This window comes from Bombyx mandarina, chromosome 13, assembly GCF_030267445.1.
Source record: "Bombyx mandarina strain Sakado chromosome 13, ASM3026744v2".
Lineage (NCBI taxonomy): Eukaryota > Metazoa > Arthropoda > Insecta > Lepidoptera > Bombycidae > Bombyx > Bombyx mandarina.
In genome coordinates, this window is record NC_143220.1 from 14,551,187 (window position 1) to 14,574,610 (window position 23,424).

Genomic DNA, 23,424 nt, shown 5'->3' on the forward strand with positions numbered 1-23,424 from the left:
CGACCACTGCAATCGTATTTTCTTTAACACCCCATTCCATATTGTAATTTGATAGTGAGCACAAAAAAATATGTGAAATAGTGTAAAATCGAAAGAAGATTTTAAAATAATATACGTGTTCCAAATTCAAAATAATTAAAAAGTTGAAAAAAAGATTTTTTTTATGTAATAGTATTTATGGTCAGACTATTTATATGTCGATGATCTTTCTAGTTCTTATTAAGTCTTGTTGTTTAGTTTTCCTTCATTGTATGGAATATTAATATTGTACCATGAAATATTTTACCATGATGTAGTAATCAATCTGTAGATATTATTTTCATAGCGTTTTCCTTGGTAATCGAAAGTAATTCTAAAATAACTTAATTCAGTTTTATTAAAGTTGATACATGGTACTTACTCTCTAGGGGTATTGTTATGTATTTTTCTTTATTAGGACTCCGGTTTTTTTTAATTTCACAAGATAGTACAGGTTTATAATAACTTCGAATATTTTTCTACTAAAGAATCGCTTACAAGTTTGTTTCCAGAAAATTCCACAAATATTGCACAACAGAAATGATCTGCAGAACATTATATTAAAGTTAATGATTTTTTTAAAAAATAATTTTATGTTAACAAAAGTTCTTCCCTAGTATTGTTTGTAAAAAAATATTTGTAATGAAGTTGCCTATTAATATCTTTACTTCAAATAATTAATTAAAACGGAGATGCATGGAATGCGTTTCGGGCGGGGCAGCCGTTGTAACTATACTGAGACCTTAGAACTGATACCTCAAGGTGGGTGGCGCATTTACGTCGTAGATGTCGATGGGCTCCAGTAACCACTTAATACCAGGTGGGCTGCAAGCTCGTCCACCCATCTAAGCAATAAAAAAAAACATGATTTTGTTAGATTATTACATTCTTGCGCGCTGTTTGGCGTCTGGCTTGTAAAAAAATTCAAGGGGTCTGTCCGGACACAGGTAGGTCAGTTTTGAACATTGTATTATGCGTTTCGTTAAAAAATACTTATTTATAAAAAAATACATTTTCAGCTGCAAATTATTAATTTAATTTCCAATTTAATTTAACGGCCGTCTGGTGTAAGTGATATGGTCACTACACAAGGGGGTCGCGGGTTCGAATCCCGCCAAGGGAAGATATTTGTATGATAAAATCTTTTCCAGGGTTATGGGTGTATCTTAAATATATGTATGTGTATAATAAAAATCTTACGTTTATTTCCATTATTTGGTACCTGTAACACAAGTTCTTTACGAACTTATCACGAGACCAGTTAACGTGGTGTGATTGTTGGTAAATGTTTATTTATTTATTATTAAAATTAAGGCAAATCTAACATCATGGGCTATTAAATCAAATTCAAAAAATTGTTTTTTTTTTACCTTTAATACTGTTTCAGACAATCACGAATAAGCACAGCTAATTGAAAATATAAAACTAAACGTACAACACAATAAAAGTAACTACTGTGTAGTTATAATGTGTACTGGATACTGAAATTTCGGCAGTCTCTATTCCGTATTTCGTTCACTTGCTAATTATACGATCAATTTATCAAACACGATCTGAATACGCGTTCGTATCACGTTTGCTAATCGCCAGGCGACTCGAGCCTATGAAAATGCTTTTAAAGAGTAATAAATAAAATATACTTTTGGGACTATTCAATGTGAGCTGACGAAGAATTCGATTTTGTATTAGTCTATATATATGCTTAAAAACCGTCTACATTAAAACAGGCGATGTTTTATATTACAACTATTTACTTCTATATATATTAACTTACAGTTTAGTTATAGAATTCGTTTCTGTTTTTCGTACTAAAATAATTTTTTTTGGAACGAAGTTCCGTATGGGACAATGAGGAGGGGTACCCTAACTGGGAGAAAACGTCCGTAACGTAAGATTTTTATTACTAATTAACTTTTAGTATTAACATTGTAATAATGTACAAATTGGTAATGCACACACTGTACGACTTAACTTTGTAATAACGTACAAAAAATAACATATTTTTTTGTCATTCATTGACCACGATGTGTACGACTTAACTTTGTAATAACGTACAAAAAATAACATATATTTTTGTCATTCATTGACCACGATTTCAGAGCGTTCGTGTGCGCATTGCACTAACTGTTACGCAGACAACCGTGAATAAAGTGTACTACAATAAGTTCCCAGGTTACCGAATGACCGTGGGTTGTTGCGAAACCTCTAGTTTTATTTTCTTTATACCTCGAATAGAACTTAAAATTAATATTTTTATAATAAGGAACTTCGTTCCTATCCGGTGTCCCACGACACCACACATCTTTTTTTTTATTATTTTGCGCTATTATGAATTGGTTTTTATAAAAATTGTTTTTAATTAACACGTAATCAGCGTGGAGTGCTATCTACATAGCTTTGAATATGGCCGTGCTTTAGAATAAATTCGAAGACCAATATTGGGGTTAGTGGACGTTCAAAGAGCTTTGGCGTCGAACGCAGTGGGTGGCCGCCGCCCGTGTCATGGCAACTCTGTCACACCGCTTCAACGTTGAAGTCCCATTGAGGCTGTGTTTCAAAGGAACTGTCAGTCCGTTTGTTTTTAGTACCCGATTCTAATAGAAGAGGACCGAAGCGCAAAAATTGTGAAAATATTTTAAAAGATTTGTAATACGAGAATTTTGCCCGAACTAATTTCCTGTCCTTGATAAATTGAGAAAATCTTCCGATCATTAGATTTTCTGATGCGCGTATCTCTTCCAAGCATATTGGAAATTCTCTAATCTATTAATTAAAAAATATGTTTACAAATAGCTTGAACTATGAATGAGATAGAAAAAGCGTATACTTCACTGCACATCAAAAGATTATTTACATCGAATGCATATATGAAATATATGAAAACCACTCAATAGGCATCTTTATTTGTATAATAGGCTATCTATAACAATAGTGTTATTTATTAAAATTCAAACCCACAAAATTATATTATGTAATTAATGGTGGTAGTGCTTTTGTAGAGGATATTAATTATCAATTTTAGAAGGCTGTTTGGATTCTAGTTGAGAATTTAAAAAAGCTTTAAAATGAAAATAAACCTTTAAAATATATTTTTTCAATTAACAAAATACGGTAGATTCTACTGTAAGCATTGTATCTTGTAATTGTTATGGCATTCATAAATTAATTATATTTTCTTTCTGCACGGACATCCAAGACATAGCTATTCGTAAATATTTCACCAGAAACACAAAGCCACGCCGAAGGCGTATAAAATTATGCTGTGAAAATGAAGTCTTAATTTTTTACCTTTCTTTTGATATTCAAAGTTGCCAAAGTTAATTTAATTTATTGTCTCTCTTGAAGCAGGTCTCTGCCGTAATATTGTTTATCGGGTACAGATACGGTATGGCCCAAATAGCGAGTGCAGAAGCGCACTTGAGCGTCTAAGTGATTCGATACAAATTCAAAATGTTTCATTAGGGAGCACCGTGTTCGCTTATTCAATCATTTCGATATAGACGGCGAAGCGCGCGCGCCACACAGCAGCAAAGCCTCACCTTTTCACTCAATTTTTACGTAATCAGTTTTCCCGGGCCAGTAATGGTATACACTCAATTTGTGCCAGTAATAGACTTGAATATTTCCGGATATATTTGTTTCGAAAGCTTTTACTTCCACAATATACTGTAGTTTTACTTTATTTTAAATTAGACGTTCTATAAAGTGCGGAACTTGTTGAATTGATTGTTACCGACAAATTTTCCTTCCTGTCGCAACATCTAAAAACCATTTCTATGGCGACCTCGCTTCTTCCCGAACGTTGTCTGCGTCCCGTGTCTCGGGAAATGGTAATTACCGCTTAATCTCGGCTGAAGCGCAGGGCGGCTCGACGTCCGGATATGAACTTCCGTTATGAACAATTTAGCGCATGAAATTGGACGACAGCACGTTCTGCATTCAGCCTATATGCCGCTGAATGCTCGGGAATCACATGATGCGGGGCACACGTGCCCAATTCAAAATATGATTTATATCCCTGAATAGCCTACGCCACTTCTTTTGAATACGAGTTGTAGAGCTTTTCAATTTCCCTCTCTCACGAATTTTTCATATCCTTCCGTGATAAAGACCATTTTATATCTTTAGAAAAGACGTTCCAGATTGCATATTAAAAGTTACGTCCTTCTCTATTGGTATTTTTTGTTTGTTTAAGAAAAAAAAACATCTTCCTGAAGTTTTTTTATGAATACATTTCATCGCTTAGATGCATAAAGGTGTTTTCGGTGGTAAATGGCACCCATAGACATCATAATTTGAATATCGTCACCTAATTTTTCGCCGGTTTTTCGTTCCGGTTCCGGTTACGAAAGTGCAAACACGTATAAGTGAGATCTCCGTAAATATTAATAAGTTAACAGTGCAAAAAGTGGATAATAACACATACAACTTATTCATATCTTTGAAAAATCAGACTAAAATAGTGTTTATATAAAAACGAGAACGAAATAAGCAGTTATTTGTGTGCTTTACATCAAACAAAGCATCGATCATTACAAATTATAACCTCAAGATCGTGTACCATCATTCTACATTTAACATTGACAACCATAGATAATTTTTAAAAGTACCTACTACTGGTATTAAGTAAGACCTGGTAACTAAGACCTTTAGGTCTTATCACAAATGATACCATCCTAATTGTTATTAATTATCTATAATAAAATTACCCAACATTTAAAATGGAAAAACAAATGGAAATTTTACTCTCCAAAATAAACGAAAAGTTTAATGAACAAACAATAACATTAACAACAGCAATAACGAAAAATGTTATGGAGGCCCTGGATGAAAAGATGAAAATATTAATGGAAGAAAATAATAACCTTAAAAGCAGGGTCACAGATTTGGAACAAAAAATAAAATTTTTAGACAAGGAAAAACGAAAAAATTACTTAATTCTTTTCGGCATTGAAGAAAAGGGAAAGACAGAAACATAGTTAGTAGACTTTGTTAGAGAAACTTTAGTGGAATCAGGAACACATTTAGACAGCCAAGAAATAAGTTACATTCAGAGAATCGGAACGCAGTCTGATAGGAACCGTCCAGTTTTAATATCCCTTACAACAATTTGGAAAAAACATCTTATTTTGAAAAACAAGCGAAACCTTCCCACAAATGTATACGTTAAAGAAGACTTCCCTAAAGAAGTTCTCGAAATACGCAAACAGTTACAGCCAAAAGTGGATACAGAAAGAAAAAACTGAAATATAGCGTTTATAAAATACGACAAGCTAATTGTGAAAAAATCAATCAACACCAACCGTGAAAAAAGGAAACGAGAAATAACAGGGTCACCAACTACTTCTTCGCAGAAAAAGTTGAATACGAAGAATACCCAAAAATTAAAGGCACCATTAAGCACGACACGAGAAGTACCAAATATATTTTTAACTGCAACACGCGAAAGATCTGTCTCCATGTCAGAGATGCCAAAAAACAAGTAAAGGCCCTGTCCAACCGGAACCAATACCAAGATACAACATCAAATATAATTACAAGAAAAGCTTTAAATTACTCCCCAAGCCGGTTGGTCACCGTGGGGAAAGTCGACCACCACCCTCCAACAAATCTGACAACTAAAATAAATTCTAAAATAAAAAATGAGATACGAAAAAGAAGTAGTTTTTACCTATGTACACTAAACACACGAACCTTGAGAACACCTGAAAGTATACAAGAGCTTGAGCTTGCTATCGAAAACATCAAATGGGACATTTTGGGCATAAGTGAGATGCGCAGAATAGGAGAAGGCATAGAAGAGAGAGGCCGTTATATTATGTACCACAAAGGCGAAATCGCTGGACAGAGAGGAGTAGGATTTTTGGTTAAGTTAAAACTCAAAGGACAAATCAACGGGTTCGAAGGGATATCAGATAGGATAGCGGCGATTCATATAAACTTGCCAAACTATATGAAAAGTTGGACAGTCATTCAAGCCTACTCGCCGACAGAACAAGCAACAAAAACAGACATAGATAAGTTTTATGAAAAATTAAGTGAAGTTACGGAAAAATATTCCCATAACAATATAGTAATCATGGGAGACTTCAATGCTCAAGTGGGCGTTCGAAAAGCCGGAGAAGAACATATAATAGGGAAATACGGAAAGGGTAAAAGGAGCAAAAATGGAGAAAAACTGGTAGAATTTCTGCTTGAGAAAAATTTAACACTTCTCAATTCAATGTTCCAAAAAAACCCTAAAAACAAATGGACTTGGATATCTCCAGATGGAAATGTTAAAAATGAAATTGACTACATAATAACCAACAAAGTTAGGCTATTTAGTGACACAGGAATAGTACAAAACCTAAACTTCAATACTAACTATCGTATGGTGCGCAGCTGTCTCAGTGAAAGTGATATAAAAAAGTCCAGGCCGAAAGCAATTCAAACAAAGTACTTACAAATAAATAGTAAAAACAGGGAGCCAAACGACACTACGGAAGACCTGATGGAAGTTATTACTTCAGGTATAGACTTAAATGAGAAATACAAATTAGTGGAAAATAAACTCAAAGAACAAGCTATAATAGAAAAAAAGAAGGGTAAAGAATTCTATCTAAGTGAAAAAACTTTAAAACTAATTGAAGACCGAAGGAACCTGTTATCAAAAAGGGATAAGAAAGAAAATCAAAAAGAAATATCCAACCTTAGCAAACAGATTCGAGAAAATATGAGAAAAGACAGGAAAAATAGAAGAACAAAAACCCTAGAGAATCACATAAATAGAACGGGAGGCACTAGAAAAGCACTCAAAGAACTCAGAGAAAAGGGAAAAGAATGGATACCAAAGTTAAGAGACAAAGATCAGACTATTACTTCCTGTAGTACAATCCAAAACATAGCAACAAAATATTATCGTTCACTATATTCAAATCAGCAAAACATACAAGTTCCCAATAGAGAGTATATAGAAAAGTCTATAAAAGAAAATACTGAAGTCGTACCAGAAATATTAATATCCGAAGTTCAAAAAGCTATAAAAAGTCAAAAGATGGAAAAAGCTCCCGGTCCAGATAAAGTTATAAACGAATTTATGAAAGGGACAATCAAAGATATAAGCCCAATACTAACAAAGGTCTTTAATGAGATTCTATATACGGGCAGTATCCCAGGCCAGTGGGCAGAATCACACATAATACTCCTATATAAGAAAGGTTCAAAAGATGACATAGGAAATTACAGACCCATATGTCTCATCTCAAATGTATACAAAGTCTTCGCTAAAGTAATTTTAGACAGAATATCAATGAGGCTCGATGAAAATCAACCTGTGGAACAAGCAGGGTTTAGGAAAGGTTTTAGTACAATTGATCACATACATACAATTAAGCAGGTTATACAGAAATACAATGAATACAACAAAACTATTTACCTAGCTTTTATAGATTACTCCAAGGCTTTCGATAGCCTCAAACATGAATTTGTATGGCAAAGCTTGATAGAGCAGGGGATTCAAAACATTTATATAAACATCATCAAGAAGATCTACAGCCAAAGTAAAGCCAGTATTAGATTGGAATCTATGGGAGATGTTTTTCCAATCGAAAGGGGCGTCCGGCAAGGTGACCCACTGTCACCAAAGCTGTTTACAGCAGTGCTAGAACAAATGTTCAGAAAATTGGAATGGGAACATCTGGGGCTAAATATTAACGGATCGAGATTGAACCATCTAAGATTTGCAGACGACCTAGTTCTATTAGAAGAGGATCCGCTACTATTGGAATTCATGGCACAAACCCTAGCAGAAAAAAGTAGAGAAGTGGGTCTAGAAATTAACTCGAGCAAAACTAAAATGATGACAAATTCAATACCCATAAATATAACCATAAATGGACAGAAACTCGAATATGTAGAGGAATATGTATATCTTGGCCAGATAATATCACACAACGACCAAATGTCTAAAGAAATAGACAAAAGAATTGCAACCGGATGGAAACAATATTGGGCCTTGAAAGAAATTATGAAAAGCCAGGAATTGGGCATTAAGATTAAGAAGAAGACATTTGATACCTGTATCCTACCCTGCATCACATATGGTTGTGAAACCTGGGCTTTGACGAAACATCATAGGGACAAACTAGCAAGATGTCAGAGGGGTATGGAAAGGAGCATGCTAGGCTTGAAACTAAAGGACAAAGTTAGAAGTGTAGACATCAGGCGCAAAACGAAACTAACAGACATCCTGTCACGTATTGATCAATTGAAATGGAGATGGGCAGGGCATATGCTCCGCTGCAAAAAGGAAAAATGGAGCAAACAGGTGACAGTATGGTACCCAAGGGATGGAGCGAGGAGCTGAGGTCGCAAACCAAGGAGATGGGAGGACGAACTTAAAATTACCTGTGGACCCCTTTGGGTTAGAATAGCAGCAGACAGAAAGCAGTGGAAAGAGTTGGAGGAGGCCTTTGCCGAAAGGCACACCGAGATAAGAGACATTTTGTAGTTTAAGTGTAGATTTTATTTTTATATTTTGTTTTAATTTGTTATATTGTTTTTAGGTTTTTTAGTCTACTTAAAATTATTAGCTTAAAATGTAAAATTTTCGGGAAATAAAGGCTTTATTATTATTATTATTATTATAATTTTTCGCCGTAGGTTTTTTTAATTGCTTAGATGGGTGGAAGAACTTACGGCCCGCCTGGTGTTAAATGGTTACCGTAGACATCTGCAACGTAAAGGCCGCCGCCGACCTTGAGATAAGAGTTCTAAAGTCTCAGTTCTAACAGTACAACGGCTGTTCCACCGTCCACCGTTCAAACCGAAATGCATTACTTTCACGGCAGAAATAGGCAGGGTGGTACCTACCTGTGAGGGCTCACAAGACGCTTAATTACAAATGAAACTGTGCAAATTGTATTTTTTTGCACAGAGTCAATCCAGCTCACAATTCACCTTTTTTTTTTATTGCTTATATGGGTGGACGGGCTCACAGCCCTCTTGGTGTTAAGTGGTTACTGGAGCCCATAGACATCCACAACGTAAATGCGCCACCCACCTTGAGATACAAGTTCTAAGGTCTCAAGTATAGTTATAGTCACCTTGTAAATTTCTGATCTTAAGCGATTACCGAAATTCTATTAATATATATGTCGGAGACGGTCATTAGTTTGGTAGCTAAACGAAACGCTGCACGATTCCTGAGAGATGGCAGCACGATTGTGGTATCGTCGGAACTCGGCCAACTTCGTGCTACGACAGAGCCTGGTCGATGGAGGCGCGTAGACGCCATTGTACACTTACCAACACTTACTTACCAACCGGCTTTCTTGAAGAGCGGAGCCTCCGTCCTAAGAAATGTCATTCGTTTTCGAAGAGAAGATTTTTAAATTGTTTTAAGACAACAAACGTGGTTGGTGTACTCAATATTTCTCTTATCGATCACCCTATTCGCCCGTCCGATGTCTCACTATGGTGGTAATAATTGTGGTTTCTCCTGCATATATTTATGATATCAGTGTATTTATTTAAGCGGTAGGCAGCGGCTGGGCTCTGCCCCCGGCGTTTCTGAAGACCATGGGCCACGGTAACCACTCACCATCAGGTGGGCTGTAAGATCATCTGCCTAAAAGGGCAATAAAAAAAAATATTATCAAAATTATCATATTCATCAAATTTAAAATTATCACAAACATAATTATTATTAAAATATAATATGACGATATGAAATTATGAATAAGTAGATTTGTAATTTAGACTGCTTATATATTTTGTATGTATTTGAAAACAACGGTCACGATTTACGTTTGTCACACATATCCACGGACACAAATGTAGATCACAGCGAGACGAAGGCTAATGACCACTATTCATAGTGATATGCATTGATGTGGAGGTATTATTACACCAACTACAAGCCTATCCCATCTGCCATTTGACAATACACCAGATTGATAGTAATGTAGGGGCTTATGACAAATCAATTATCTGTAAACGAACCATACTTGAGACGGTGCACGGAAATTTGTATAATTAAACTTTTAAACACAGCTCACAAGATTCACGGATGAAATAAATAGCTGAAAAAACGTTATTTGAAGTAAGGTTTTAAGAAAGATTTCCGATAAGTATACATAAATGGTAAAAAATTACAAAACTTTAGAGAAACCGTTGTTTTTTAAGGTAATTGCAGTATGTTATTTTCCAGGAGTTGTTCCTTCAAGGCTCGCTCGACAATTAACCCGTCATTTTCTGTGCTAAATATGCATAAGTTTTGAACTAAAGAGTGTTTTTATTTGTTAAAACGGGCGGAAAACTTAAAACGTATACTTACTTTGAAGTACTAATAGGGTGATGAAATCGGTCAGTCGTTATTAATATAAATATTGTTCTGACAATTCTTTCGAGGTGGATAATTGCGTGGTCTATGGGCCCCATTGAGTAGTGAACAGAAGCTGGAGTGTAATTTGATCTGCTCATCGACTGGTTGAAAATTATTAATATTTTAAAATGTGGTAAGCTAAAATATTGTAGAATTTGAAGCGTCTTTGCTTTTAGAAGAAACATTTCTATTACCGACTCCCCTATTCTAAATACATTACACAATTCAATAAGTCTAATGAATCTAAGAAGAAGGAATTGCCGACAGGTATCTGGCCCAAAAACTGCCAGCTAAATATCACAAAATACATATAACGTACTGAGAACGGAGCAATAGAAACAACGATTCATTAAAATGTAATAGTTCCCAATGTTAAACTTACCTTAAGAATTACGTTCATTAATTTGCTAAACTAGTTCGATCCGATTGAGAATCCTTTTGCTTTGTTAACTAATATACAATTTAATTTACTTCATCCTTTATAGCTTTACATACTATTAAGATCAGAGAATTTCCTCGCAATAAACTGCTTGTAACAAACCGCAATAGTTACCGCTTTGAAATAAACGAACGGCTTTACCGAAATGTCAGTTAACTTGCGTAATTAAGTTATCACCGGCACCAATTTCAAATCGTCGCCTACAAAGCCTCGTTTAAAAAATCTGTTCATGGATAAAGCACCGGTCGCGTGCAATGAAATCGTGAAAAAATCATTTCGATATTCGTAGTGCGATAGCGAATGGGCTATGTATTGTCAGAGTCATATGGGTTCCAAATGGACAGCGCTCTTTCAATTTCGATACTTTTACAACACAATAGATCGCTGTAAGGCGTGTTCATTCACCTATCAAATTAAAAAGCACTTGCAAATCAAAAATAAACCAAAGCGACTGTTTTCAATAAGCAAAATTCTACCTATATTTTATGATGTCTGGAATTTTATGTATTTAAATTTTTTATTGATTGGTGTTAACTGGTTAACGCAGTTCATTGGCATCCACTGGAACGCCTCCCTGGGACCTGGAAACGGACGTACTCGCGGTGGATTACGCGTGGCGATCAGTTTTCCGCTCTAGGGGGGAGCCGCGTCCCGGCCCGGCGGAAGCTCGAGCGCGGAGGCTCCAATCTCGGCGGGCCGTGCTCGAGGCGTGATCTCGCCGCCTGGCGGACCTTACCTACAGACGAAGGACCGTCGAGGCGATCCACTCAGTCCTCCCATACTAAGTTTTTTTTTTTATTGCTTAGATGGGTGGACGAACTCACAGCCCACCTGGTGTTAAGTGGTTACTGGAGCCCATAGACATCTACGACGTGCATGCGCCACCCACTTTGAGATATAAGTTCTAAGGTCTACCTACGGCTACCCCAACCTTCAAACCGAAACGCATTACTGCTTCACGGCAGAAATGGCAGGGTGGTGGTACCTACCCGCGCGGACTCACAAGATGTCCTACCACCAGTAAAAGTGTTAAGCGCGACCGAGAATATCTCACTTTCCTGGCGACGCATGTACTCACGGAACACTGCTTTTTCAGACGCTACCTGCACCTCATCGCCCGGAGGGAGCCGACGCCGGAGTGCCATCATTGCAGTGGCTGCGACGAGGACACTGTTGAGCACACGGTCGCGTACTACCCGCTTTCGCGAAGCAGCGCCAAATCTTCGTCGCGAAGAGAGGTTCGGAGCTGACGTTACCGATCGTCATGGTTACGATGCTCGGTAGTTACAAGTCCTGGCAGGAGATTCTTGATTTATGCCAGTCCACCATCTCCAAGAAGGAGGCGTTGGAACGGGAGAGGGAGAGCTCTTCTTCCCTCTCGGCGCCATGCCACCGTCGCCAAGCTGGGGATCGAAGGAGGGCGTTCGTCCAGGCGTCACTCTAGCGGGCTGGCACCAGAAAGTTGGGACAACGCGTCGGCGGCTGTGGTCCGCGGTGCGGACCGCGTTGCTATCGTCACTGACTTTATTATAATTTGCGTAATTACTGGTGGTAGGTCTCTGGTAAGTCTGCACGGGTAGGTACCACCACCCTGACTATTTCCTCCGTGAGGCATTAATGCGTTTCGGTTTGAAGGGTGGGGCAGCCGTTGCAACTATACTGAGACCTTAGAACTTTTATTTCAAGGTGGATGGCGCATTTACGTTGTAGATGTCTATGAGCTCTAGCAACCACTTAACACCAGCTGGGCTGTGAGCTCGTCCACCCTAAGCAATAAAAAAAAACTTCGTCGGACATACTGTGGAAGAGCAACCCGGTCTGTGGTGTTCCGACTCGGCAGGATGGTTCTGATCCAGCGGGATATCCCGGAATACCACTGGTACCGCGCGGGCGGCCTGACGGCCCGCCGTACCGTGGAGACTGGCGTCGTTAGTCGTCGACGATCGTCTCGACGACCCGTCGGTCGGGCGTCTTCGGGGTGGCGCCGAGACTCTGATTTTAGTGTTGACTGCGGGAGCCCCCCTACTCTGATCCGGTTCTGACCGTGGGTAAAGATCGGACGTCGGGTGTGAGAGGCTAGGGCAGTCGTTTAGTGGGTAGGGCCTTAAATTCCATTCCTTGCGCCCGCGGTCCGCTCCCAACATTTGCGGATTGACAACACAAAATCAATGTCGCCACCCATCTTGCTACATGCGGTCTATGTTATGTAGATCGACTGTTATGTAGATTACACAAATCACTACTTTTGCAGATTAAATTTTTAGAATACGAATTTATTCCTTTATCGTGGAAGTGATTCCTGATCACGTGTTAAGTATATGATGATATATAAGTATAATGATGTACTCGTACACGCACGGATCGGTATCATCATTAACATTTTGCATGTTTGAGAATTTGAGGTATTTTGATGTCTAGGGAATCCGGCAAGTAGCGTTAATGTGAGCAGTAAGGTCGCATCCCCAAAGTGCAGTGAATATAACGAAAATCTAGGCCCGTTGTTTATGAAAATATGCAAGAAACCTGTAAAACTGTAAACCCTATTTTTTGTCGCGGCAAACTTTTAACGATTTTAAAATTACATAGTACACACAGATGAAAAAAAAATAGTTGTATAAATAGGAGAACTTATAATAATAATACCATATAATAATAATATATAATACCTCCATACTTACATAATAATATTGCGTTTTTTTTTTTCATTTGTTCATTTCGCACTAAAGTTTGTTTATTGGCATTTATCTAATATAACATAAAAAAGTCTACAATAAAAATCCTGAGAAGCGTAGCGAGTATCTTTCGTTCGTTCTTTTCACGACTTGAATTGTTTCTCGAATTACATAGGCAAGGATAACACAATTTAACATTTTTTACGTAAATTATGAAGATAAACGCGATGATTTTAATTTTGTATTCACTTCAATTCATAATTACAATCCAAACTGTAATCTGTTTCATGTTTGCGGCATAAAAATGATAATAATACTTTTAGACGATAGCTAGTTATTATAATTCAATTGTTTTTTTTTTGCTTTAGTATGCGTATGAATGAGCGTGAGGTTTATTTGAAAGAAAGGTCGCTATCGTAAATGGTTTCAGGCCATGCCAAGGCACAGCAGCTCCGCTAAATGTTTTAAAGTACTTTTTGTAAGCCTTGTTTGGAAAATAGACAGCGTAGTGATCCAGCAATACCGCGGAATCAAAATACATACGGCTTTTAAGAAAAGTAGCGAAAGTTTCCACAAAAGAGTAATAATCTCCAAAAGCGATTTATTCTTGAATTAAGGGGCGTCAAGTAAAGCTGGTAAACTCTACGAGAGGTACAATGAAAAGACAAAGACATGAGCAAAGTCTGTATGAGTTTTTCGGACTATTTGTGAACAGTTAAGAGAAAACAAAAAAATCCAAAATCTCTTTGAATAGTCAATGACTCCATCTAGTCTTAATATAGTATAATACAAGTTGAGTGAAAAAAATTAATTTTGTGATACATAATATGAATGGTTTTTATTTTCGGTTTATAAAGAACATAAAAATGAAAACATCGACAATATTTATGACTATTATTATTATTATTTATTATAACATTATTAATATATACAAACATAGATACGTAATAATTATAAAATACTATTTCAATAAAATAATTATTAAACAACACTGATCGAAAGTTATGTAAATTTAGAAGTACATAACAATTTTTTATTTTTTATTTTTTTATTGCTTAGATGGATGGACGAGCTCACAGCCCACCTGGTGTTAAGTGGTTACTTACAAGAGGTCGTACCACCAGTGAAATAAATATATAATACTAGCTGACCCGGCAGATTTCGTAGTGCCTCAATCGGTAAATAAAAAACCCAAGCTTTTGTATAAAATAAACTTAAAACCAACAAAAGGAATCCGTCCGGCGGGGGACACATCAAAGGGAAAACTAAACTATTATTTTTATATAATTCCAAGCATTTTCATATTTATCTACCTTTTAAACCTTCTCTGGACTTCCACAAATAATTCAAGACCAAAGTTATCCAAATCGGTCCAGCCGTTCTCGAGTTTTAGCGAGACTAACGAACATCAATTCATTTTTATATATACAGATAAATATATAAAATATAATCTTCGTCACAGATACAGTTCTTGATTTTTCAAAGGTGCACGGTCCATTCGGTCGATCCAGAACACTTTGTTGTCTTCTTAGAGTTGCTGCGACGAAATTCAACGAACATTTTGCAGGTTTCGACGACAACGAACCAATTTATTCACGGTTACATCGTCCCGAAACCCGAAGAATGTGCGGATTCTTCTTTTATAATTCTCTTTTTGTTTTCAAACATGATTGTTTGAATTCGGAACGTGGAAGGCATCAACGAGCGACGTCCGCTATGACCCTTTACCCTTTTTCATTTCCAGCCGCTAAGGGCGACACATCTATTTCATACTAGTGGTCCCACAGTAGTCGAAATTCGACGATAATTAATTGGAATTGTAAGTTTGAACACTATTATGATTGTATTTTAAACTTCTATAATCACAAATTTCGCCTAGACTACACTTTAAAAAATATTAACAAAGGCAAACAATATTTAATCTATTCTCTTCAATTTGACAACAGACGCCAAGAACAAAAGTTTGACAATAAATAGTATGCATGCGTATGTGCGTCAAATACATGGTATGTAGTGTGTTTAATGTTTTCATTATTGATTTAATGTATCTTTTATGCATTATTTTAAAAAATATTTGTATTGTGCACTTCTTATCTATATTCTCTATAAGTGTAATTTGCCACTAATAAGCATATCAAACTAATAATACAGTCCACTTTTATTCACCACAACGCAACATATGACATAACGCATGATGTACAGGAAAACTTTTTATTAATTTCAGAAGCATACAATTTAAATAACTAATAAACTATTGTCACTGTGGTAAATTGACAATTATCCGAGACGAAATAGCAGTGTATAAATTATGTTAAATTAAAACTTCAATTTCGTTTTCCAAATGGTAGGGAGTTCGGTTTCGGATTCGGTTACTGAATCCCATAGACAACGTGAACTCCCTACCTCAAAACACATTATAAATCAAAATTTATTGCTTCTTTGTTCGTATTAAATGTTTAAGCATTGTGTGGGAATTTGAAATGTTTTAGTTAGTTTGATATAAATATTATAAAAACCCCATCCAATCCCATCCAATCCAATGCCAAAGGCAATACTCGGAAGTGATTGACTTCGTATTTTATTTAATAAGCCAATTTTTTTCATACAACTCGCGCGCTGTTTCTTCTTACGCACTGAAATCAAAACATTTCGTCAAGTACTTATAACAGTTAATCGATACTTAAACGATTAGAACACGAGCAACACAAGCAAACCATTGTACACTTTCCATTTTGCACACAATTTTTTATTTTTTATTATATTTTTTTTATTTTTTATTGCTTATATGGATGGACGAGCTCACAGCCCACCTGGTGTTAAGTGGTTACTGGAGCCCATGGACATCTACAACGTAAAAGCGCCACCCACCTTGAGATATAAGTTCTAAGATCTCAGTATAGTTACAACGGCTGCCCCACCCTTCAAACCAAAACGCATTACTGCTTCACGGCAGAAATAGGCAAGGCGGTGGTACCTACCCGCGCGGACTCACAAGAGGTCCTACCACCAGTGAAAAACACATATTCATTTCATATTTAAATCATTTATAAAACAACAATTTGCAAGTAAAGTCAACAACGTGCTATACCAATCCGAATCTAATTATACAAAGTTAGTTTTTTTTTTGTTGCGTTCCATTTCTTGAGCGGAACTTAATTTGGCCTAATTTTCATTAAGAAATGGATGGGCAATTAATTCATTAGGTACTGTCGTCGCTTCGTAAACAAACGACTTGATGACTCCATTTATTTTCCGCGTTACAAAACTGCGGTACCATTTGAGATACTTAAGTTTTTAAGGAGGTTAGAAACGAAATCTATCGGATTTTGTAGCTTAATTAACAATGCTCCAATGTAATGAATTAATAAAATTAAATTCTCAATTAATCAAATTATATTTATGATTTGATTTCGATTATAACTCTGGCATCAACTTACCTACGAAGATTTTATACTAATATTGGTCACACCTATAATACATAGGTAATCCATGAAAATTTCAAATATTGAATCAAATAATTATAATAACTTGATTCGATCTTACATATCTTTGATGAAACAATTAAAGTAAACAAAAAAATAAAATATTACTATAATATAAGTATTTTTGTGTTTCGCGCCCATCGTCATCTAAGATGAACGCTTAGACATTACCTCGTGCAACAGATGACCAATTGTTCGTTCTCCCGTAACGAGAGCTAAAAGTTTTCCCATTTATTCAGTGCTCATACGTCAAGTGGAGGCAGTAGGCTCGGTGCGGGGGTGCGAGCCGACGCGTTCCGGCGTGATAAGGCGGCGCGCCTATTGTCGCGGCGTCGGCGCACGTTTCCTCCGTTGCCGCCGAGCCTACCACATTGTTCCCCCCTCGTAATGAACAAACTTATTCCCGAAGCTAATGCTGTAAAAGCGACAACTGCCGAATTCACTTGCTTCGCGTTATCTCAACGAATTGTCTACTTTGTGTGCTGTGTATACAACATGACATTGTGACATTGGGCATTATTGATGTTGCCCATCGGCCTAGTTTCGAATAGTATGGTATATAAAATACGCACGCATATATCAGAGCAGTTTGGAGTATATTTGACATAAGTTTGAATTCTAGTAATAGGTACTACTTTAGTTTTATGTTAAAGGAAGTCATGTTAATAACGAGGTTGGTATCTCTACCGTTTGTTAGTCGCCAAATCGGAACGTGGTCTTTTCGGCGGAAGGTCCTAAGTAATTTTATAACACGCTCCACAGAGCTTAGATAAGGAATGAGAGTACCGCAACAGGACCAAGTATTAGGGGAAGCTCGGAAAGAAACAAATGAAGGTATGTAATACTACGAACAGATTTTCTGTTTTTTTTTTCTTATTGCTTAGATGTGTGGACGAGTTCACAGCCCACCTGGTATTAAGTGGTTACTGAAGCCCATAGACATCTACAAATCTACAAAGTAAATGCGCCACCCACCTTGAGATATAAGTTCTAAAGTCTCAGTATAGTTACAACGGATGCCCCACCCTTCAAACCGAAACGCATTACTGCTTCACGACAGAAATAGGTAGGGCGGTGGTACCTACCCGTGCGGACTCAGAAAAGGTCCTACCACCAGTAGAAAGATGATTAGTAAGATGCTAAAATTGTATATAATTGCCACGTTTATATGTATTAACTCGCTTGTTAATTAATTTGGTAATAAGTTTAAATACTTATGGGGAGCCTTGGAACTTTGAACGTCGTTCAAAACTAGATCACAATGCAAGTGAGCTAGGAGAAAAAAAAAGTTTTGTACATTTTAGTACAATCGATGGATCGATTTACCACGATAGCATGATACATTTTTACTAGATTCATTAATCAAAATACCTAATAGTTAATGGTAATTGAGACTTCAATTCTATATCTCAAACTAGAAAGCGGCATTAAAGATGGATCTATCAGCTCCGGTGACTGGTAAGAACCGTGCGTTTCTTTATCCATATTAAACAAGACATCAGTCAGATAGAATAACACATAATAGTCACGCACTACTATGCGTTGAAATTAATTAAACAGCAAGTAATACAATACTGTTATTGTTTAACTTGTATCGTAAACGTGATACCTGTTAATTAGGAGCTATGTTAAAAGTTAATTGAGCGTGTCTTATTACTTTAGGTAGATCAGCAAAATTTTATGCGCGTTGTTTAGTTTTGGAGCTCAGTCTATTAACGATTTTCAGAGAGTATATATAAATCTATATATATATATAAATGAATTGCTGTTCGTTAGTCTCGCTAAAACTCGAGAACGGCTGGACTGATTTGGCTAATTTTGGTCTTGAATTATTTGTAGGAGTACAGGGAAGGTTTAAAAGGTGAATAAATATGAAAATGCTCGGAATTAAATAAAAAACACAATTTTGTTTTTCCTTTGATTTGTCCCCCCGTCGGACGGATTCCTTTTGTTTGTTTTAAGTTTATTTTATACAAAAGTTTAAGTCTTTTATGTACCGATTGAGGCACTTCGAAGTCTGCCGGGTCAGCTAGTATATATTAAATTTATTTGAGTATATACACGACATTTTTTTAATTGCTTAAATTATATTCCTAGGTAATAGATGTTGGTGATTCAGTACGACCGTTAAATTAGTTGAATATGTTATCATATTCAATACATTTTCGAATCCCATTGATATTATGCATTCTCTGCGGCGCCTAAATTCCTCATTCATTCGAACACATTCAAAAATACCCTGTCGCAGTAGCTCTCCGTTTTCAATAGCCGAAAAATTTGAGACGAGCCGGCAATAACTCTGAAGAGAGAAAATCGCATTTCGATCTAAAAGAGGGCAAATCTTTTATGTAATATGAGATTGTCATCGCGATTATTACAGGCAAATAGAATACGCCGGATCAGTAAGTAGGTTATCTGCGTGCTTCCCCTGGCCGGAATCAGTTTATTTGATGTTGCGATGTACTCATTTATTTATGATTGTCGCCTTTCATGTCCTTATTTATGATAAACTTAATTTTAGTAGAAGTTGAATTTATGTGGAAAAAAAAGGATTTCAAAATATTAAGAATTTCTTCAAAATCTTACATCATAGAATTTTTTATCTTCACAAACATGGCATAAAACTTTTATTGCCAGAGGGTGGACGTCAATTTGCGAAAAAGAAATTTCTTTTGCTTATCAGCGAATCCAATTACTTTCAAGTAGATGTTTTTTTTATTCGATTGTTACTTTCAGGTTAACAAGAAAACTACGTAACACAGGAAATAAGTTATTTCTTCATGAACTAACGAGCTGTTACAAGTTTTCAGCGTAAGTATTTATTGGCTTAAGTTGAAGTCGTGCAATCCAACGATCTGTAAGCTATGCAGTCATCGTAGTGCAACAAGTTTAATAATTGCGAAGCGTCGAAGGTGAAACTCAGTCGCTACAGCGTAGTCTCGTAGCGCTACGTAGCTACGGAAGCAGGTATGCGGAAAAATCACAGATTATTAGTACTAGTTGGCTCGAAGCAATCTTGAAAGCATATTCATATTTAAATGTCATATTGCGACTGCAGCCAGGGAGTGTTAACTCATGTGTTATTTTACGGTTTGACAAGCTTATGTTCGTCAGTGTATGAACGTGTAGCGACCTGTGATCAGTATAAACCAAGTCTATTAATAATTTTTTTAAATATTAATGAGAAACATCGAATAAATTCTAAACATTGACGAGATTTTCGATTTTTTTTTTAAGTTATCTAAATATTTTAGTTAGCTCTCTACAACAATCTGACGCATTAATACGAGATAGTTGTTGATACAGTCACAACAGAACGAGTTTTCGAAATAACCAAACAATTTTTTTTATGAATAACAAACGAATATTCAAAGAAAATTTTCCATGTAAAAAGGAAATTCAAAATAGAGGCTGTTAGAAGGCGTAGAACACCGGAGATGTAAGTAAATTTACTTTCTGGGAAAAATTGTGTTCACAAACTTAATTTGGAGTGAGGCGTAAAAATTTTTACGCGATTTCAAGGCTCCTTCTTTCTGCTAAATGTTAATTGCTAGATATCTGCAAGCAGATTTTGTAACGGTGTGCTTGAAGATAGAAAACCTATTTATTGTATAAAACAAAAAAAAAAATGATATTCGGTAGTAGCTTTAAAAATTAAAATCCAGTTTCTAAAAGCTCCACAAAAGTGTTTGTAAAATTGAATAATAAATTATTTAGTATCTGAAATAAGAAACTCAATTGTGAAATAAATGATTTGTGTTCACAAAAGACCGGTTTCAATAACAAACAAGATCATTTTAGAAGTTCTACAATAGAGACCGGAGTCTTTCAACCACAATGAACAGCCTGTTTTATCGGCAGACAAAACGAGTTACAAATCCTCTCTTAAATTTCCAACTTAAATACAAAGGAGTAAAATGTTCGCTGCAATTTTATGTGGAGTAAGAGACTCAATCGCCCGTCGCGCTGAAGCTAAACCTAAAAATTGGAATGATTAATAACTTAAAAAAACTGTACTCAATTTTTTTGGTGAATAACAAATATATGGTGAATAATAATATCATCTTTAATTAGTACTTTTTTATTACACTTGTACGCAGACGAGCGTACGGCCCACCTGATGGTGAGTGGTTACAGGCGCCCATGGACTTCAGCAATGCCAGGGGCAGAGATAAACGGCTGCCTAAAATTTTTTTGTACTCATTTCATTTTTTGAAAATCTTTTTAGAATACAATTGTGACTTCGTTTTTATATTCCAGAGAGGGTAGTATGTAAACGAAAGCATTATAATACTCTTTGGCATTAATAAAGAAATACACATTACATTAATGGCCTGTTTATTTTATCTATTATAGCGGAGAAGCAACCTTTATGAATGTAAATAGGTAAATGGAACAGTACCTGACAGGGACGGCCTGTTGTGGTGAGCTCGGCTACGCAACTGACACACGTGTTCCGGTCATTTTGTTTGAAAAGCTTGAGCGCACTGAAATACACTGCTATTATACATAAATTTGATTTCTTGATTTTTAAGGATTACGTGGTAAATTGATGGTTTCATAGTTCCCGGATTTTTGTGATACAGGAAATCGAGTAGGGAGTTTAGAGCTGAATAATAAAGTATTATCTATACAAATATTATAACGAGGAAAGATTTGTTTGTTTGTTTGTATTGAATAGGCTCCGAAACTACTGAACCGATTTGAAAAATTCTTTCACTGTTTGGAAGCTACACTATTCCCGAGTGATATCGGCTACAATCTTTTTTGAAACAAATTAGGGTTCCTTACTAAAACTCCAATAATGTAACCCAAAATTAAAAAAAAATACCTAAAGTATTCTTTACATCGCGTGCCCTGCAAAAACTATTGATGATAGAATAAAATAATGTAATACGTCTTTGTAGAACACATTATTATTTACAAAAAGTGTCGCAAAAGAATATGTCAAACTATTATAGTTATGCCGCAATAAGTGTTCTTTTATTTTAAAAAATAAAACAACCTCAAATATCGTTGAAATTTTTTTTAAAGACCCGAGCGGAGCCGGCTCAGTCCGCTAGTTTATTATAAAAGTAAATTGAAGTAAAACTGTAAAGAAATTGTGTACCGGTTAGTATAATAATTTTGAGGTAATGCCAGGAATTACCCACACATTTCTTTTATCATAGCAATTTTTTTCACGGACAAAAAAATTAATAAAAATATTATTATATAATCGCCAAGTTTGAGTTTTAAATCGTTTACATTATTATGCGGCGAAACCTTTAAAATAGGCAGAGAAAAAGGGTGAGATTACTTTTTCTTACTCGTGTTGACATTACAGGCTTTTATCGCCCTTTCTTCGAGGGTTGAATCGCTGTCACATATTTAAATAGGCAAACAATACAACGCTGGGAACAAATAGGAATAGAATACGGTGAGATTCTGTGTAGTTACTAAGCAACGATGGTTTTAGGTGTAGTCAAATGTATTTTTGAAAAATATAAATTTAAAAGAATGAACCTCAGATGCGTACTTGGGTGATATTTGATTCAGCTGTTTTGATTTAAAAACCTAAGCTGATTTTGATTTTGGATGATGATTCATATGGGACAAATCTTAAATAAATGCTTTTAAAGAATATATCTGTATTCTCGTATAGGTATATAGATATCGGTCGTATCGGTCTGAGTTCTAAAATAACAATTATAAAAGAATGCATTCGTATTGAGAATCTTTCTTTTCAAATTCATCATATTCGTTATAAAAGCAACTTTTTTAAATTTTGGTAATATAACTTACTACTTTTTCTAACTTTTTTTTGAAAAAATATATTTTGCGTATTTAGGAGTAATGCGTTTGAAGGGTGGGTCAGCCATTGTTCTGTAAAAACGGAGACCTTAGAAAACATGTCTAAGGTGGGTGGCGGCATTTACGTTGATGCTGTGGGCTTCCGTACCCACTTTACATCAGGTGAGTCAGCTCGTACATACACCTCGGTAATAATTTAAAAAAAACTTGAATCAAATTGGAATATTTGTTGTATATAACTCTCGACTGTCTTATTGAATGTTAGGCGGTTACAAGTGACTATACCAAAAATTTATGTATATACGAGTATGTCATCGTAGCGGCTCTTATACTGGAACACGTGTTTTCTTTATGGCTAATAGGCTATGCACAGACTTAGTTGAGCCCTACCAAACGAAATAAATACAAATCCTAAGATTTTAGTAAATGAAACTAATCATTTAGGATAATGTCAAGGCTAAGCGATTTGAAACACACCGAATAACAGCTGAATCGTATTACGAGAATGATTTGCAAGAGACAGTGCAAAATCTCGTTGTAGACGAGTAAACAGAGCCGAGAAGATGACACGCCATATTTTAAGTATCGTAGGGAAGTTGACACTGAGGCGATATCCGGAGGAGGAGGACAGGTGTTCACCACCCTTGTTCCGCC

The 23,424-nt window shown here is 36.0% G+C and overlaps 1 protein-coding gene and 1 pseudogene across 2 annotated transcripts in view; one reads left to right on the forward strand and one right to left on the reverse strand.

Moving 5' to 3' along the window:
* Nucleotides 1–23,424, reverse strand: part of LOC114248555 (proton channel OtopLc) — a 62,954-nt gene that overhangs the window by 24,885 nt on the left and 14,645 nt on the right. The window contains exon 1 of one of the 2 annotated variants that reach the window (XM_089732392.1): nucleotides 1,389–1,519. The exons of the other annotated variant lie outside the window; for it this stretch is intronic. The gene's annotated coding sequence lies outside the window, so the exon portion shown is untranslated. Of the gene's footprint in view, nucleotides 1–1,388; nucleotides 1,520–23,424 lie in introns of those variants that run through there. 2 annotated transcript variants of the gene reach the window in all.
* Nucleotides 4,366–8,618, forward strand: LOC149501671 (uncharacterized; annotated as a pseudogene).